Genomic DNA, 20,360 nt, shown 5'->3' with positions numbered 1-20,360 from the left:
CAATAGTTCATTCCTATTTATTGCTAAGTAGTTATTTTCTTTTTATTACTGAGATACAATTTACATATAACATTCATTTCAGGTGTGTAGCACAATTATATGTAATTGTATATATTGCAAGATGATGCTGATCAGTCTAGTTAACATTGATCACCACACAGAGTTACAAGTTTTTTTCCTTGTGGTAAGAACTTTTAAGATCTACTCTCTTAGCAACTTTCAAATATACAATACAGTGTTGTTAACTATGGTCACATTACCTTTTCGGGACTTACTTATTTTATGAAAATATGGAATGCTTCACCAATTTGAGTGTCATGCTTGCACGGAGCCCATGCTAATTTTCTCTACATCATTTCGATTTTATCATACGTGCTGCCGAAGAGAGCACGGAATAGTATTTCATTTTATGGGTATACCACCATTTCTCTATCCATCCACCTGTTGATGGACATTTGGGTTGTTTTCAGTTTTTAAGTCTTATAAACAGGACCCAGATAGGTGAAAGAACAAGGCAGCTTGTGCTCACCCCCAGGTTTGTACGTATATTCCACGTGCCTCACCTTGCACGGGCCCTGATCATAGACGAAACAGCTGTGAACATTTGCCTCAAGTCTTGGCATGGACACAACACATGCTTTCGTTTTTCCTGGGTAAATACCTAGGAGTGGAGTGGCAGGGTCAAATGGTAGCTGTTCCTTTCACTTTTTTAGAAGCTGCTAAACCGCTTTCCAAAGTAGATGTGCCGTCTTACATTTCTACGAGCAATGTAGGAATTTCAGTTGCTTCACTTACCAGCACTTGGTATGGTTAGCCTTTTGAATTTTAGTCCTTCTAGTAGATGTGTAATGTTATCTCACTGTGGTTTTTATTTGCCCTTCTCTAATAACTAATGAAATGGAGCATCTTTTCATCTGCTTATTTGCTATTCATGGATCGTCCTTGATGTAGTGTCTGTTCAGATCTTTTGCCCATTTTTAATTGGATTGTTTGTCATCTCATTGAGTTGTAGAGTTATTTCTGTACCCCAAATACAATTGCTTTTGTCAGGTATATGTTTTGTAATATTTCCTCCTACTAGGTGGCTTGCCTTTTCATTTCCATAATATTGTCTTTTGAATGGCGTGAGTTTTGGGGTTTTTCGAGGTTCACATTATCAATTGTTCCATGCTTTTTGTGTCATTTCGAGGAAACTTTGCCAAACCCAAAGTCATTAAAATTTTCTGTTTTCTTTTGGAAGTTTTACCTCTAACATTTTGGTCTTTCTCCATTATGGTTAATTCTAAATATGGTATGATGTAAGGGTTGAGTTTCATTTTCTCAACATGATATCCAATTGCTCCAGCACGATTTGATAAAAAGATGATTATTTCTCCATTAAAATGCCTTACCAACACTGTTTAAAATTAATTGCTCATATATGTACAGGCCTATATTGGACTGTATTCTGTTCTATTACTTTTTTGCGTTTCTCTTATCTCCAATGCCACACACATTTCCTGAATTTTAAAATCAGCTTGTCAATTTCAAAAAAAAAAATTTAAAAAGCCAGCTGAGATTTTTTAATAGAATTGCTTCGAATCCATAAATTGATTTGGAAGAAATTCACACCTTAACCATATGGAGTTACCTAGTCTATGACCACAGTATCTTTTCCAGTTTACTCAAGTCCCTTCCCATTCCTCTCAGCTGTGTTTTGTAGTTTCCAATGCTCAGGTCATGTCCATCTTCTGTCAAATATATCCTTCCTGAGTAGTTCGTATTTTTGTGTCATGTTAAACATATTGCTTATCTATTGTCAAATTGATAGCTCTATTTTTTTATATTGGTTGTTTATCCTTTTTTTTAACCTGAAACCTTGCTAAACTTAAAAGTTATAGTAGGTTTTTCTGTAGACTCCAAAAGAATTTTTTTAAATCAGTGATTATGATTTCTGAGAATAAACTGTTTTACTTCCTTTCCAATATAGAGCTGTTTTTCCCCACCTTTTTCTAATTTTATTGTACTGGCCTGAACCTCTAAGACTAGTATCTAGTACTAATGGGTAGACAAAGTAACAGCAACTATTCAGTCTGTCACTATTAATTAGGATATTAGCTTTAGGTTTTCTCGAGTTGCCCTTTATCATACTGAGGACATTCCCTTCCTTTCATAGACTGAGAGTTTCTGTCATGAATGAATATTGCACTTGCTAACATTTTCTTATGAATTTTTGTATCTGTGTTCATGAGAGATATCAGTCCGTGGTTCTTTTTTTTTTTTTTTTTTTTTTTTTTATTCCTGTAATGTGTTTTTCTGGTCTCTGTATTGGGTTAATACTAGTCTCCTAGACTGAACTGTGAAGTATTCCTTTCTCTTGAATTGGATGGAAGAGCTTAGCATTAGCACACTTGCCAAGTCTTAGAATGTTTGGGCTTTTCAATTTGTTGTTGTTCTTTTTTTTTTTAAGATTTTATTCATTTATTTATTTGTGTGTATGTGAGAGAGAAAGAGAGCACAAGCAGGGGAAGCAGAGGCAGAGGGAGAAGCTGATTCCCCGCAGAGCAGGGAGCCCGACACAGGACTTGATCTTGGGACCCTGGGATAATGACCGGAACCTGAGGTGAACACTTAACCGACTGAGCCACCCAGGCACCCTAATTTGTTGTTGTTCTTTGTTTCTCAGGTTCCAAGATAGATTCAAGCTAAGGGTAACTTCACTCCAGAGTTGCTTAAATGCACAGGTTGCATGTTGAAGTAGACTCTGAAATCCACCTGACGTTGAAATTGCCTGGAGTAGTTTCAGAAATAAATTGACTTAGTTTGACACCAAAGAAAATGGAAACAACATGATAATTGAAACAACAGCACTATAATGATAAGATACAATAAATAGATGAATTTAATGATTGCTGAGTCCAAGCTGGAATTCATAGTGATACCAATGTGTCCCGACATGTGACTCTCTCAGAAGCACACAGGAGCCCAAGAAAATGGGCATGGTCCACATGGAAGGGCGGGTGTGAGGACTGGCAGAGCTGACTGGGGGGGGGGGGGGGCCTCGATCTCCCACCTGACAGCGTGATTTCAGAGAGCACAATCAGCTGATAGGAAATAAGGAATGATGTTCAAACATTCAAATAAGAAAGCAAGTGACGTGTGAATGTCTTGAATAATAAGGAAGAATGAGGCTTAATGAGGACATAGGACATGATCAGTGGCCATGATGGAGTGGGAAAAGGAAGTTTGCCATCAGGGATGGGGCTCTAAAAGACACCGGAAGGCTGAACAACTGTGAATGATGACAAGTTCCGCCGTGGGATCATGGAAGAGACTGCTTTGGTTTATCTACCTTGCGTCTGTCGTCTACCTTCCTCACCGTCTGCTGGCTGCTTACTACACGCCAGACACCATGTCACCCTCTTCAAGGACACATGAAAGACAAGCTCTTTCCCTTCTGCGTCTGCCAAAGTAATGAGCAGAGAAACGGGGTGGGGGGGGCACGAGGGTTTCATCTACCAGAAAGTTAAAATGGTGTTGAAAAGACAATGCAGATTTTAGGTTCTTTATGCCAAAGACTACTTATTATAGAGATACAGTGTCCACTTTCCAAAACTGTATGAATAGATTCAGTCCTGAAATGTTAAAAAAAAGAATAGGCAAAACATCAAAATTTCGGGTAAAATTTTCATATAATCCTAATAGGGACAATACTTGTTTAAATTCAATTGTGAAGCATTCTGAAATTTTGAAGTTTTCCCGAATGATACTTATTTATCCCCTTTCTATAAAATGCTTGTCTATGTTATCACTTGCTCCTTAGAATCCAATTTGTGGTAGATGAGGATTGTTATTCCTTTCTATACACAAGGAAGCTGAGGCCCTAGGGGGTGAAGTAACTCTCTTGCTCAAGTTTCGTGGAAAGAAATAGCAGAGCTGTTCTCCAGACACCTCTGATCTGCAGAGTGAGCTTGGTCCATGCGATCTGCACCCACACCAGCTCCATCTCTGTGCCCCTTGGCGTCTTAGATCATATTTTGTCCTTGACTCACCTGCACCAAGGGTTGAGGCAGAAATACCTATTTCGACTTCAATTCCCATTTCCTACTCGAGGAGGCTCACTCCTCTCATAGGGCACATTGATCATGGACCCACAACGTTCTTCTTCCTTTATTGCTTAGTGCCTCACGGTGCTGGAGAGCTGTGTTAGGTCATAGATGGAAGCACTGCATTGTGTGCATCCTCACCAGCGGCCACTTCCTGGGAAAGGTGACAGGCCTCCCAGGAAGGGGCAACTGCATCTATCCCTCTGACACAGCCGCATAGACTCTTTCCAAAATCGGCAGTCATCCTTCCCAGTTAGTGAAACCAAATGGGAGATCAGGTTGTTCAACGGCACTCAACAAATCTCCTGAATTTCTGTTTCCAGAAAACGTCCCGGAGCAGTGTGCAGTAGGCACGCGACATGAACAATCATTCCCAAAGTACAATCGGTGTGCGTACATCCCCTGACACAGAGGACTGCCAATCCCGTGGAATTCCATAGGAATGTTGCCCCGTGGCAGGCTCACCAGCCTTCAGCCTTGGCTGACGCCTTCGACTTGCTCTTCGGGGGAACAAGAGAGGCTGTTTTTGTTCTGTGCTGGAGCAGGGTCTGATCATTTTCTCTCCTGAGTCGCTAAAACACGGATAAGTTTTCTTAATTCTGTCTCATATTGGGGGGCATCTGTTCACTTCTTCCCTAAAAATGAGAGGCTTTATGTAAACTGAACCTTTCTGACAGCAAATTAATCTCACACAACACCAGCCTCACCTGCCCCGGGTGGGATGGGGCAGAGGCACCCTGAGCTCCATCTTTTTTACACACACTCAGCTCACAACAACGTTCTGCGGTCCACAGTGTGTGACAGGGGATCTGTGAAGCTGGCACACTTCTAGCACATTTTCTCCCATAGAATCCTCATAGCTGCTGACAGTAACTTTTACCTTTCTAGGTCTCAAATGGTAAAATTAGAAAGTTGAACTAATGGCTGTCTGAGGTCCCCACGCAGCTTTTTTTTTTTAAGATTTTATTTATTTATTTATTTATTTGACAGAGAGAGACACAGCGAGAGAGGGAACACCAGCAGGGGGAGTGGGAGAGGGAGAAGCAGGCTTCCCGCCGAGCAGGGAGCCCGAGGAGGGGCTTGAAACCAGGACCCTGGGATCATGGCCTGAGCCGAAGGCAGACGGTTAACAACTGAGCCCCGCAGGTACCCCCCCCAACAGCTTTAATATCCTATCACCGCTCTATGCTCCAACGATAAAACGTCAAACACTATTTTTTTTTTTTAAGGAAGAGCCTGTTGGGATAAAGGGTAAATGTCCTTGAACATGTACATTCCCAGGGCTCCCTGCTGGCCCGTGGATCACAGGTGTGAGAGTCACACTTGGCTATAATAAAAACAAAAATGTGCCAGCAATTCACTAGCAGACCCCAGCTTCCTTTCTGCAGCTCAATGCTGCCCGCACCCCTCTCTGGGGAGGTCAAGTGCCCAGGGGCAGCCACGCCGAAAGAGGGGACAGCACCCGACCCCGTTTCTCTAGAACCCTAATCGCAGCCAGCCCATTTCCTGGGGAGGTTACCCCGGGGCCAAGTGATGGAGGAAAGGGCAGATTCCAAAGCCCCACCACTACTGGCCCTTCCTGTCCCTCTCCTGGTCCCCGTCAGGACCTCAGGGCCCACCCACTGCTCACGCTGGTGGAGTGCAGCTCCCCGGCTACTTCTCACCTCTACTGTAGAACTTAATGGGATCTTCTGAAACCACTCTCAGCTGGGCTTCACTTCTCTGGTCCTCCAGAACTCCTTAGAACACCCGGGCCGGGCCCCCACAGCTCTGCTCTCTCCATCTGTTGCCCTGCCCTCCCTGACTCCTGCTCGCCGTGCGCCCAGTCACCTGCTAGGCTTGCCCAGCTTACCGCCGCCTCCCACAGCTGCACCTGGCCCTGGGTTGCTCCCCACAGTCCGTCCTGTGTCTCAGCCAGCAACCCTCTGCAACGCACGCTCCACTTTTCAAGCTGCTCGGGCTGTGCCCCGTCCCCTTCCCGGTGAGTGGGGCCCCTCCAGCACCTGCCTGGTCTTCCCACAGCCACGTGCCAGCATCACTTCGAAGCCATTTACCCAACCTGGAGCGGCCTTCCTCCCGCCAAGCTCACGTCTCGGTTAAGGATCTTGGCTCCTAGGACAGGGCTTGCTGGCTTTCCTGCGCTCGTCCCTCCTGTCTCGACAGTGATGTCTAGGACATTCCTTGCAGCTTGTCATCTGCAAGCATTTCTGCTAACCTCAGCTCCATCTCTTCTTCCCCAGCCCGGCTGCCAGGGCTTCGTCTTCCCCTGCATCCTCCCGACTCGAAGCTAGGCTCATTAGACCCTGCTTCAACACACCTCTCAGTTTCATCCCCCATCCTGCCTGCAGAGTGAGCTTTCCAAAATTCAAACCTGACCTTTTCACTCCTAAGCTAAACTGTTCCGAGGCGCTGCCAATTCCTGCACTCTGGATTTTAAAATCTGTTTTAAGATACATTATGTAATGCTAAACTGCACAGAAGTATATAAATACTGTTACTAACACCTGCACACTCATCACCGATTCGGCCTCGACGTCACTGTTGGAGGCCTGTGTCCTCATGGCCACTGTTCTGTGCAACTTCAGGGGACACGCCCGGGGGTCAAGCCATGCACCCTCAGCCTCGGGGCTGTGAGAGCAGCCCTGCATGTGCTCCCCGCCTCCCGGAAGTCACGCGCAGACACAGAGCTAGTCTTCATGTGCTCACTCCCTCTGCATCTCGAAGCTGTATGTGGTACTGTTCTGCCCACCCTCTGTAAGTGGTGGCAAGCTCTATATACTTAGGCATCTGTTTTCTCATTCCATATTGTGATGATATGCATATTGTCTTCATTTCCGCGGCTGCAAACAGTTCCTTGTATGACTATCTTGCAATTTTCTTAATCTCTTCTGTTGATGAAGTTTAGGCTATTTTCGATTTTTTTTCTTTGCTACTACAAATATTATTGCTCTGAACATCCTTATACATGTGTCCCTGTGGATATAAATATTCTGGACTGTAGGAGTGGAGTTGCTGGGGTTTAACATGATTTTCCAATGTGATTGCAAGAACTTACATTCTCACCAGCAATGTCTGAAGATTCCTGGTGCTCTCTGTTCCCGTCCCCATTGAGCACTACCAGGCTTCTCCATTTTTGCTAACCTGTGAGGTTTTGAGTTTTCTTAATTTCTAGTGAGGGTGAGCCTCCTATTGGCTTTTCCTCTTCCATAATTTGCCTGTTGTTTTGTTTTGTTTTTTGCCTATTTTAAAAATTTGGTTTTGTGTGTTTTCATTGATCTACTATAATTCGTTTTATATTCTGAATACTAATATTTTATTGATAAATACAGGTATTTTATGAGATAGATACTAGTATTTTATCAAGAAATCCAAGTTTTAATTTGATTGTAATTTCATGCACCAGCCTTTTCCCCAACCCAAGATTTCAGGTTTTTCCATCATGACATTCATGATCCTTTCTCATTCACCTCAAGAGCCCTTCCCGGCTTCCCAAGCCTGAGTGTCCCCCTGCCCCCTGTGTCTCCCATAGTAGTGACGCTCACGGCCTCCCATGCATGGTCAGATCCAGCTTTCTACCTGACCCCGTCTGGATGAGGCATCCTCCGTCATGTAGCCAAATTCCTCCTGGCCATGGCTTTGGTAATAGCTGGAGTTGGTTATGAGTGTCTGTTTTCCCCCTTAGAATTTGGGATTTTAATCCCTTTGTTCAGACAGGGGGATTTGTAGGAGGCGGCAAGGCCCTTCAGACTCAGGATCCGCATGGGGAGTGGGGAGGTGGTCTGGGTGTGAAGGGCAGGGCTGGGCAGCCAAGAGCAAAACCAGGTCTCAGGAGGAGCGTGCTGGAGAGTCTGGACACACTTGGTTCATCCCACAGCCAGGGGCCAGGGTGTGGATGGGAATCCAACCCAGGAGCTACGGGGAAAACCACCTGGACAGTGAGGTGAGGCTCAAGGGCTGCAGGTGGGGAAGGGGGCCCAGGGGCATTTAAGAGCTCAGGTAGGACTGCGGTCCCTCCAGGTTGTATGTGGGTGGGTGCTCCAGCCAAAGCAGCCTCACAGGGTCACCCAGCACACTGCGCAGTCACCACGGCTCTCCCCAGTGCCAGGAACCCACAGGTGCAGCAGGGCTGCTTTGGGCTACTGTCAGCCCACGCCCCCTCCTGCATGCCCTGCTCCCCCTCTCCATCCCCCATGGGCAATGCTCATCCAAAAGAACAGAACTGGGCTCCACCTTCATGTTATTAGATCCAAGGATGACAGTTCACTCACAGAAATGGGAAAAGGGAAAGACAGAAACAGAATTGAGAAAATGAAGAAGAAATGGAGGAGAGGGAGGAAGAGAGAGAGGGAGGGAAGGAGGGAGGCAGGGTGGGGGAGGCAGGAAGGGAGAGAGGAAGGGAGGAAGGCAGGGTGGGGGAGGGAGGAAGGGAGACGGAGGGAGGAGGAAGGAAGGAGGAGAGGGGCGGGAGCGCCACCTGGTGGCAGCCCACCGCCAGCATGTCCTCAGCCGCAAGGTGGACGTGAGCCCTTTATTACGCTGAGCTCCAGCGCAGCAACCGTGCTGGGCACACACTGGCAGCTTATAATAACAGGTGACCTCTACTTACGGAGCAACAACTTGGAGGGGGTTTTCAAGGAATAGATTCTTTTTACAGCGTTAGCTTTACAGGAACATTGAGCATCTGGTACAGAGTTAGAGTTCTGCAGGCCCTCCCATCCGTACAGTCTCTCCCATTCATGGAATGGCATCTTGCGCTGGTTGGTACATCTGTTACAAAGACTGAACCCATATCGATATATTTGTATTAGCTAATACGAATTGCATGCCTTGCATTGAGGCTGACTCCTGGTTCTATGGGTTTTGACAAGTGCATGTCATGTAACCACCATTCCAGCACAGGGAATAGTTTCAACGCCCCCGAATTTCTCTGTGTCACCTATTCACCCCCTCCCTTCCCCCACTCTTGAACCCCGGGCAGTGACTGATCCTCACCTTCTCCATAGCTCTGCCTCTCCCAGGACGTCACAGAGCTGGGATCACATGGTTCGTGGCCATTTCAGGCTGCCTTCTTTCACTGAGGGACTTGCTCTCCACGTTCCTCTGTGAACTCTCCCGGCTTGATGGCTCATTTCTTTTTAGGACTGAATAATATCCCATGGTCTGCAAGGACCCCGGTTTATTTATCCATCACCTGTGAAGGACATCTTGGGCACTTCCAGGTTTCAGCAATAATGAATAAACCTGCTATCAACATCTGTGTGCAGGTGCTTTTGTGGACATCATCTTCAAAGCCTGTGGGTAAATACCAAGGAGAGGGGCTGCTGGATCCTAAGGTGAATGGGTTTATCTTTTGTAAAAACCCCCAGCGAACTGTCTTGGGCGGCGAGTGCGAGTTCCTGTGGCCAAGGTGCCCAGTGTCATCAGTGTGCGAATGACCGGACGGCCACACAGGTCTGGCCTTTCTGATGGAGCGTAGTGATGTCTCAGCATTGTTTCTACTTTGCATCTCCCTGCTGACAGATGATATAGAGCATCTTCTCATCAGCTTCTTTCCCATCTGTGTGTCTTCTTTGGTGACATATTTGTTCTGGTCTTTGACCATTTTTGTAATTGGGCTGTTGCTTGTTGTTGAGTTTTAACTTTGTATATTTTGGGTACCGGTGCTTTATCAAATATGTGCTTTGCAGTATATTTTAATACAAATGAAATCAATGCACAGATGTTTAAATGAAACATATTTGTTGGGCTGCCACTTAAAATAATCTCCTACACCGTCTGTGGTATGTGTACAACATTTGGGGAAATATTACTTAAAACTTCTGATTAAGGTGAAAGAGCAGTAACAACAGCACAGATGCATTCCCGTGTTCATCTAATTAAAGCAAATAACTGTAAAAGCATCAGGGAAACTCACTTCTCACAGGCTGCCGCCGTGATTAGACATTGCTATTTTAAAACTGGTGGACTATTAGGACCCATGGTGCTGGAGGCTTCACACACACCAACATCTGTCCAACACTATATGCCTTGGGAACTCACATGCAGATTTAAATTATGTTTATTTCAAAATTTTCTGGATAGCTGTTTCAGTCTATTCAGGCTGCTATACAAAGTACCACAGTCTGGTAAGTCTGTGGCTTAGACACAACAGAAACTGATTTCTCACCACCTGGAGGCTGCAAGTCCGAGATCAGGGTGCCCGCATGGTCAGGTTCTGGGGAGGGCGCTCCTTTGGGTTGCGGACGGCTGTCTCTCACGGTGTGTCCTCACCTGGTGGAAGGGGCCTCTTTGCGAAGGCGCTGATCTCATCCATGAGGGCTCCACCTTCACGACCTAATCACCCCCAAAGGCCCCAGGTCCTAATACCGTCACCCTGAGGGGAGGCGGGACAACACAAAACATTCACTCCGTAACAATACCTTGCTGTAATCACTGCTCTCAGAGGTAGGTCTTGTCATTTTAGACAGGCTGCCTATACCACAGGCGAGTTTTAATTTGTGGAGCAAACACCATGTAACTTTTTGTGGCATACCAGGCCTCTCCCAGAGATTCTCTGAAGGGGGACGGCACAGAGAACCGTTCTGACAGGAGGCCGGAACTCTGATGGAGAGCCATTATTCACCTGCTGTGTGTTAAGTGTCTTAACTTCTCTGAGGCTCAGTTTATTAACCTAAAGTAAGTGACGGCTCAAGTTCTGTCTAGCTCTGACACTTTTATGATTTGATGATTTGGGGAGCTTACCTTGAAGACACAGGAAATCGCTACATGAGGGAGGGTGTGGAAGTGTAGCAGGACGCGTCTGACACAAGAGGAAGGAAACTGAAGGCCTCACTTTATCCTCAGCTGAGACCTGAAACAAACCGCACAGCTGGAGGGAGGAGCTCTCGGACCTGAGACTCTACTGTGACAACTGCATGAGGAACACCATGTTGTGCTGAGCCCCGCACTTAGCAACAGAAACGAACACACATAAAACCCAGTGGGAAACCTCTCTTGGAAATTTCAGTCTAAAACGAGACAGTTGCCATCATTCTGGGACAGTTACCATCGAAAGTGCAAGCTTCATCCAAAAGCCCAGCCTCAGGAGCCGAACCCACCAGCTCCGGGCACTGGGAAGGCCAAGGGGCTGAAGACTCGCCCTTGCCTTGTCTCTTGCGTGGGGAACAAGGAGGGTCTTCACCCCCCCCCAGAGGCGTTAGGAATTGCCCACGGTGTACATGGAGTATTTACGGCGGCACGGCAGCCTCCAGGAGAGGCCAGCTATTGCTATTATGCCCGCCGGGCCTACTTTGGAAGCACCGAGTTCCCCGGGGCCATAGGGCGGGGCCATCCGGGCTGCCGTGCTGGGTCCCGGAGCTCTGTCCTCGCCCGCGGCCTCCCTTCTCCAGGGCCTTACGCCCTTCAGCTCTCCCAGGGACCTCACCCAGTCAGCCACTGACCATGTCTCTAGAAGCAAACGGAGGAAGTCAAAACGCTAGGTGAGACACGGGATATTTCATAGTTCTTGAAATTTCAAACAAGACCCCAAAAGGATAATGACAGAATATGTTTTCTTCCACCAATGAAGCACAAAAGAATTCCTTCTCTCACTCCCTCATTTTCTATATAACGAGCGTGTTTGGAGCAGAGGTGTCTTAGCCTGGTTCAGCCAAAGCCAGAGGCTGCAACAGAGGCTTCTCTGCGGGTGCTGTATCTGGGAGTGTGACTCTAGGGAACGGAAATCGGGAAGGAAGCCCAGTGCAATATACTCCCCAGTTGGGGCCACCATGCCCCCGATGGGGGACCTTCTGAGGAGCATTATGAAATGCATCCCAGAACCATCTGCCTGGCTGATGGAAAGAAAGTCCAAAGGGCCATTTCTACCCGTACATTTCAGGCTGGTTGTTAGCCAAGTAAAGCTTGGCATGAACCGTGCATCGACATAGATCCAGCATGGCTCTCCCTCTGTTGACCATGGTCATCTGAAATGGGACGTCAAACCCAGAAATAAAAATAAAGTCCCCCAATAACAACAAAACGGGGCCCCGGGCATCCAGCAGCCATTGGCCTGGTGTCCAGGCTACTCGCTCTTCGAGGGCAACGTTACTTCCCTGTAGCCATCTCACCAAAGAGGAGAAGGCGCAGGACTGTGGAGGGAGGAGACAAGCCCGCTGGGGACACTGCCGGGGTCGGGTCGGTCATTTCTACACAAGCTCCCAGGGGCTGCTGGGCTGCTCCGTGTTCAGAAAGCAGGAAGAGGCTGCCGACACCGGCCCAGTGTTCCGGACACCTAGTTTATACGTGCACACAGACTCAGCCGCTTACCAGCTCTGTGCGATTGTGGGCAAGTTGCATGGCCACTCTAAGACTTTATTTCTTCAGCTGGAAATGCAAGGCTAATAGCTGGGCTCGTGCAATCGAGAGAACGCGTTTGATCATCTGTGGGAAACACTCAAGCTGCCTGCAACATAGGAGGCCGACGGTGAGCGTGTTCCTACTCGGTCTCAGCAAAGCTGCATCTTCCAGGCCCTCATCCTGGTTCTAGGCCATCCTAGAAGCCCGCGCGTGCCTGAGTCACCAGTGGCCGGGGACCAGGAACGCCCGAAGACCCCCTGGACTTCCACCTGGCACTTTGCTGACGTAATGTGGTGGCACATCAGAAATAACTATTTGTGTAAATAAGGTGAAGTTTAGATCTGTTTACTGCTGCTTTGGAAAACAGTGGTTTAGACGGATTGTCGCCAAGTCTGGTGGGCATTTTTGGCTCGATGGCATCTTATTGAACTTGGGGGTCCCTGGAGGGGTCCTCTTCTCCATGGGCAGTTGTCCTGGGCAATTAAATGTGACAGACACATCACGGTAATCTAGGGAGAAATGCCATGCATACTAAAGAGCTGTGGGCAGAGAGGCACAGGCAAGTGGTCGAGAATCAGAGACCTAATTAAGAGTCACGAGAGCTGGCGCTCCACATGCTGAGTACTGAGTACTTGCTCCGGCTGCTGGTTCCTGAGCAAGTCTGTTCGGCATTCCCCTGTTCGAGGGGCAAAGCTTGCTTATTTGCTTACTTACTGGTAATGGCAAACAATTCTTCCAAAAAGATACTAACAAACATCGGGGTAAATAAATTCACTTTTTAATCCTAGGTGTTAACATTTTGCAAAATGATAGACCATCACAGCCAGAATATGCAATGTGCCGTGTTACTTACATCCGGGGGGGTGGGTGCTAAGTTCTATGCAATTTTATCACCTGCGGCTTGTGTCCACCAACCACAGTCAGGACACGGAAGAGTTCCATTACACCCTTTTTTAATTTCAATTTTTTATTTAAATTCTAGTTAACATATATGGTAAATTTGGTTTCGGGTGTAGACTTTAGTGATTCATCACTTGCGTACAACACCCAGTGCTCATCACAAGTGCCCTCCTTAATGCCCATCCCCCACCCACCTCCCTCCAGCAACCCTCCATTTGTTCTCCATAGTTAAAGAGTCTCTATGGTTTGTCTCCGTCTCTCTGTTTTTTCCCTTCCCCTATGTTCATCTGTTTTGTTTCTTAAATTCTGCAGATCAGTGAGATCATATGATAATTGTTTTTCTCTAATTGACTTGTTTCACTTAGCATTATACACTCTAGTTCCATCCATGTCGTTGTAAATGGCAAGATTTCATCCTTTCTGATGGCTGAGTCACATTCCATCGTACGCATGAACCACACCTTCTTTATCCATGCGTCTGTCGATGGACATCTGGGCTCTTTCCACAGTTTGGCTGTTGTGGACGTTGCTGCTATGAACACTGACAATCCTCCCTATAGCCCACTTACCTTGCCTACCTCCATCTTTAACCCCTGATGACCACTAATCTGTTTTCCATTTCTAAAATTTTGTCCTCTCAAACATGTAATATAACTGGGCTCATCGAGGACCAGGACCGCCCGAAGCTGAGAGAGGCAAGGGAGGGTCCCTCCCCCAGAGTGCAGCCCTGCCTTGACCTCAGGCTTCTGCCTTCCAGACGCTGCGAGAACGGGCCCTGCTGTTGGACACCACCCCATTACGACAGCCCCAGAAGAGCACCACAGAGGAGGCCGGCAAACGAATGCCAGCGGACGCATTCGGGGCCGTCGCACGCGTTCTTGAACAGCAACTCTGTTCTCAGGAGAGAAAACCTGGAAACTGCACACACTCATCCACAGGAATGTGAATTAACATATTATGATATAATCACAAAGCAGAAGTGGTCAAAACGGAGCAATTGCAGCAGAATGTAGAATAGTTTTCAGAGGAGACACCCCGCGTATGCTACTGTGCTTGCAAAGTGAAAGTTAGAGCGCTCCTTCCCGAGCACACCATGTAATCTGATACAACGTAAAGAGGAACACCAGGGAGAGAATGGGCCGGAGTGCCCTCAGCCAGGAGCACTTGCCTGGCTTCTAGCTTTCGTGCTGACTGGGGGGCTCACGGGCACCGATCATGTGGTCACAGAGACACAAAATCATCAGAACGCCCACGCAGGGGCTGACCTCCACAATTTTTCATGAACCCAGGATTCCAGTGATTTCAACTTGGTGCACACGAATCCAATAAGAAAACATAAATTTAAACATGACCAAGTCCTATCACCACGGGAGGAAGGGGGAAGCGAGAACAGCCAGCCATCTTAGCGGCCTGCCTGTCATCTAATACTTGGGGCCTGTCACCTAATACTTGGCTCCTATTTTTTTTTTTTTAAGATTTTAGTTATTTTTGAGAGAGCGAGCAAGCACAAGCAGGGGGAGGGGTAGAGGAGAAACAGACCCCTCACTGAGCAGGGAGCCCAATGAGGGACTCGATCCCAGGACCCCGGGATCATGACCCGAGCTGAAAGCAGACGCTTCACTGACCGAGCCGCCCAGGCGCCGCTAATACTTGGGTTCTTTCTAGGTCTTCATCTTGCGGGAAGTGGGTGACGGGGCTGCAGCCCTGTGCTCACCCCCGGCTCCTCCTGGGGGTAAATCGGGCGATGCGGCTCGAGCCGAGGGCGTCTGTGCCCGGAGCACGAACCTACTGGAGACAGTGGTGCCCGCGCCTGGTCCCGCCAGCACCCCACGACGGCCCGCCGCCCAGACCTTCCTGCCACAAGGCATTATCACTTAGGGGAAAGCCTACTATCTCTGGAGCCCACAAAGGCATGTATTACCATATTTTTGTTTTGTGTTTCTTTAGCAGCTCTTGAATCTAGGCATTTTCCATTTGTTCGCAGGCCTTGTCAACTCTTTCTTTTGTGAAGAGTTGTTCAGATCTTTGACCATTTTTCTTTTGGAGTGGAGTCATTGTGTTGCCTTTTTCTTATTGGTCTGTAGAGTATTTTATATATTAATCACTAGGAACATGGCTAAGTGATTAATTAGCAATTCATTCGAACTTCCTTGTCTCCGATGGTTAACTTGGTAGAACATTTCCAACCTGTGAGGATGCTCGGCCCCCTTCCCCCTGCTCCAGAGATGCGCTCGCGAGTGCTCGCTCGGAGGCAGGGACCTCTGGACGAGTGTCCCCTTCTCGCTCCACCCTGCTCCCAGTCTGTCTTCTCCACCAAAGAGCATGAAGACTTCTGCAGGGATTAACAAGCCACACATTATGCTTTAAGAATTATTTGACATTTCATTTGCCCTGAAGTGTGAATGAGCTCTATTGTGTACAGATTCAAATTCGTCATGAGCTCTCATGATGTCCTGGTTAGAAGCCTGTTCTCCATTTTCATCTACATATCACAAGCAATTTCCTCTTGGAGTTTAAAGACAAGGTGCCAGTGTTACATCCAGAAAAAAACAATTTGTGCGCAGTGACCACACCAATGAGTCGCTCACCTTCCTGAAGTCAGACTTTGTCCAGATATAAAGATGCCTCAAAGGTGTCTTTCCGCACACTATTACCCTGCAGTCTCTCTTAATAATCAGTGGGAGGCCCAGGCCGCCGAGGGAAGGGGCGGATTCGGCACAACCGAACACGAGAGAAAGGGGAGTTTAGAAGAGCAGGTGGAGATATCTTGTCCTCCTTGGAGGCCGGCATATGACCCTTTTTAAAAGAGAAAGCCAGAAATTTTCATTTCTTTCCAAATCACTTTATAATGTCCTACCAAAGAGATGTTTGGTTAAATCACGTGTTATTTTTCAGGGGAAAGCGAAGTATGTTTGTAACTAGGGGAGAGATTCCAAACTGATGCAGTAAACACATGAAGCTCCCCTCTAAACGGTACTCTGGGTGGAAGCCTGTGCGCAGGGCTGCACGCTGCACCACTGTCCTCCGCGGGCTGTTCCTTCCTCCCTGCCGTGTCAAATATGCTCTCCAGTCTGCTCTTTCCTCTTATTTCCCCCAAGTCACTGAGCAAAAGGGGAAAGAAAACGGTTTTCTGCAGTTATGCTGATCCAGCCCTGAATGGGAGGATGTCTCTGTGGCAGACACCCCGGGTGCTGGAGCGCTGGGAGGGGCTCGGCAGTGTGGGGTGCAGGACAAGGGCAGGGGTGTACATGGGAGACAGCGAGGGGCAGCACTTCTCCAGAGCCTTCCAAATCCAGCCCACCAAAGGTAACACAAATGCAGAACAGTCAGGCCAGGACACACTGACTGTGTGCTCTCCCCAGAACACAGTGAAAGACTGAGGCTCTGAACGTGACCCAAGATTCATCGCATCACTCCCTCCCCTTGAACACATTTATTAGGACTCATGCTGACCTTTCCGACTTACTACAGGCACGTCAGGAGTGTCTGGCGGTCTGCTGCCCCTACAAAACTTGGATGTGGCTGGTACCACGTGCTTCAGCATCTGTCCAGTTCCAGATGTATTTGCACATTCCATCTTCTCTCCCAAGCAAGGTTAAACAGAGCAGAGAGGACCAGAAATCAGCTGCTCGTCAACCTCACTTGTATTGATCTGCTGTGTCTTCCCCAGTGGGATCCCCGGCACTTGCCAAATTCTTCCTTTGTTTGCAAGATCCTTCCCTGGCTTTTGGATGCAGCTTCTCTTCTGCGATTCAGAATAAACACCCGCTGCTTTGGCTTCTGTGGGTCTCCCGGTGTCCGGCCCCTGCCGTGCCACTAACACGTGGGCTGTCAGGATATTCTGCCTTGTGTTAGCAGGTTCGGGTCCAGGTTCGCGCCCACCTGAACCCACGGTCTCGGACACCCCGGGCGCACTCAGTCCCCGTTCCCAGCCCCTCTGGTGGCCTGTGCAATTGTTTCCTGCACCCAACGTGATGTGCCTCCTACTTGACTCTGTTCCTGTGCTGGTGGAGAGTCCGAGAGTGAAAGCAGCGCCGTTGGCGAGTAGCTGTTTGATACGCAGATGCCAGGATAGTGGAAAATGCAGGGGGACCTGCTGGTGCTGTGTCATGATTGGACAGAGGACAGAGATGCTCTGCTTATAGAGGTGCTCATCATCCCACGGGAATCATACATGAGGTGAAGGAGAAAACACACATTTCACTTCATTTGGCTGTTAGTAGCATCGATTGGTTGATGGGTAAAACACAATTTAGAACAAAATGGAAAGAAATGTAAACATAATAACAAGTAGGCATCTTTAATAAGCTCAGAGCTCTAAGAGGGAAAAGGGACTGTGGCCGAGCATCCGCCCATCGGGAGCACGACGCCCCAGTCAGAAGGGAGCTCTGTTCCCGCTCTGCCCACCCCGCCGCCCCAGCTGTCATGTGCTCACACGCTGAGTACCTCCCGGGGACAGCATGACTCCAGATGCTGGGAGAAATCAGTGAACAAGCAGCCATGACCCTGCTGCCAAGCAGCTGGCATTCTGTGGACAGAGACGGAGCAGAAGCAAACAACCGAACAAGTAAGCAAGGGAAGCGCTTCGGGGGGCAAGCACCGAGGGACTGAAATGGAAGGAGGCAGGGACGCTGACATCCGAGCAAAGAGGAGGGTCTGGCGTTGTGAAAACCAGGGGACACTGTGCGCCCGTGAGCGAGGGGTCTGTGACTGGCTGAGGTGCCCGGCCCTTGTGGCGGCTGCCCCGCCCTGTGGCTTGGAGGGGGCAGACGTGGAGGCATGGGCCTGGCGGCAGCAGGCCCCCAGCTCGTCGGGCTCGGAGCCGTGGTCATGGGGGAGCACAGAGGCAGGCATCTTCCGGATATTTAGGGCTGAAGGCCAAAGGGTTTACAGGACCCGCTGATGGACTCAGTGCAGGGCTGAAGGAAGGAGACCAACAGCTTGGTGAGCTGCTGAAATCAGACACGATACTAAGTATATTCCTGAAAGCCGAGTGGAAACATCCCTGGAATTTACATAGCTTGGCCTCTGACAGGGTTTTCTTTCTTACAACAGAAGCTTGTTCTTTTTTATAGAAAATAATTTCAATGAACAGATCACAACCAAGTCTGTAGACAACAAGCGTCTGAATTGCAGAATATGAGAGACAGAAGGAGCCTGAGAGATTACGTGGCTCATGCTCCTCACGTTGCAGACGAGGCCGCAGACCCAGAGGTCAGGTGGCTTTCCAAGGACTTGCAGCTACTTAGGGGCTCACGCAAAGAGCCTGCGGCCAGGCCCCGCAAACTTAGGTCTTTGGGTCCTAGGAGGTGTCAGCTCAGCACCACTGGATGCTCTCCCTCCCCCTGCCGCCTTCACTCTCAGCTCTGGGGGGAAGCGGAGACTTCTTGGTCCCCTGCCTCCGACCCATGACACCTGCACCCACAGCCCCATCAGAGATGACCGGACCCCCAACCCACTGCGCCTGGGCTCGGGTGCTGGCTCCATCGTTTTCTGGGGTGACCTTGAGCAAGTCGCTAACTTTCCGTTTGCAGTGAGCTCATCTAATAAACAGGGAGTGGGTTAGGACTGGATTTGGGATTAAATGAGCTTATCCCCGCCTTAAAAACCTCAAGGTCAAGTGGAACTCCCTAGCTCACACCCAAGGAAGGTGATAGCGTGCCACCACAGGAGGGACCACGCAGTGGCAGACCTTCCTTCTCAGCTCCCCTCGCTCACCCTCAGTCATCTCACATTGTGAAGTTCATTGGGTCCAGGCACCTGCCTCCGACATTCCTCCATAGTTGACATTCAGATGCATTAAATTCTAAGTTAGTTGAACTGTAAATCAGGTAACAGAACCCTGTACAAGGGAAAAACAGCAAGTCTGGGGGTATGCATGCATGCATGCCTGTGTGCATGTGTATGCATGTGTGCGTGTGTGCATGTGTGAGCACTTGCATGTGTATGTATGCACATGTATGTATATGCACGTGTGCACATGTGCACTATGTATGCATGTGTGCATGTGTGTGCGTGCATGTATATGCATGTGTGCGTGTGTGCGATGTGTGCCTGCATGTGTGCATATGTGCCTACACGCACCTGCATGTACGTGCATGTGTGCAAGGGTATGAATGTGTGAACCTGCATGTGTGCCTGAGTGCATGCATGCATGTGTGTGTGCATGTGTGCGCACCTGCATGTGTGTGCTTGTATGTGTGTGCACGCCTGCGTGTACATGTGATGGGTGAAAGACAGGAGGTGGGGGTGGTGTGATGGCGATGCTTTTGTTTTGGGAACATTACTATTTTCTCTCCTTTCTCTAAAGAACAGCACTTCAAGACTCAATTATTTAATTCTGAGAGAGCCCCATGACATTTTATCTGCATAAAATTAGCCACAATGACATTACATCCCAATTCGGGAGCCTCTCAGATAGCTGCACTCCGCCCCCTCTGCACGGCTGCACTAACAGTAAACCTTGGCAGACGACCGCAGTGATTAACACCTATGTCATCCTGAAGCAATGATCACTTTACATCTGATCTCAGTGTGACTCCTGCCTTAAAATTTCCTGGGGAAGAAAAAAAAGGCTGCAATATCGTCAGAAAGCATACTATTGTCAGACGTAATGGTCTGTGAAAGTCCTATTTCATGTTTAGTACGTTTTTTGGCTTCCTCTGCATGCAAACATGGAGAAGGGGAGTTGGAGAAACCTCTCTGTGTTTCAGCTCCAGTCTCTAAGGCAAAATGTACCCCTCGGTGCTATTTATTATTTTATTTCTTCCTGGTTTTTTTTTCTTTTTTAACGTTGAGAGAAGGAAGACTCAAGTAAAAGAGGCTTTCACATTTCACTGCTCTGTGTTTAGTGGGAAAAAACCCCCAAACTCAAATGGTTGACTTCCCTCCATCCTCTCTTCTTTCCCATTTTGTTTTCTTTTCAGATGTTTCTTCCCCTGACCTCATCCTGCCCATGACCTTTGTCAACATGTCAAGACTTCCCGGAGGACGGCAGACTGGAAGTACATGACATTTTGGCATCCTCCTGAAGTCGTACCA

The 20,360-nt window shown here is 48.2% G+C and overlaps 1 non-coding gene across 1 annotated transcript; it reads right to left on the bottom strand.

Annotated features, from left to right (window-relative positions):
• Positions 1-284: 284 nt before the first annotated feature.
• LOC113913388 lies at positions 285-391 on the bottom strand. Its single transcript, XR_003517181.1, has one exon. It is a non-coding gene; the product is annotated as a U6 spliceosomal RNA (small nuclear RNA).
• Positions 392-20,360: the final 19,969 nt, after the last annotated feature.

This window comes from Zalophus californianus, chromosome 14 (genome assembly GCF_009762305.2).
Source record: "Zalophus californianus isolate mZalCal1 chromosome 14, mZalCal1.pri.v2, whole genome shotgun sequence".
NCBI lineage: Eukaryota > Metazoa > Chordata > Mammalia > Carnivora > Otariidae > Zalophus > Zalophus californianus.
Note: the sequence above shows the minus strand (reverse complement) of the source record. Positions and strands in the feature narration are given on the sequence as shown.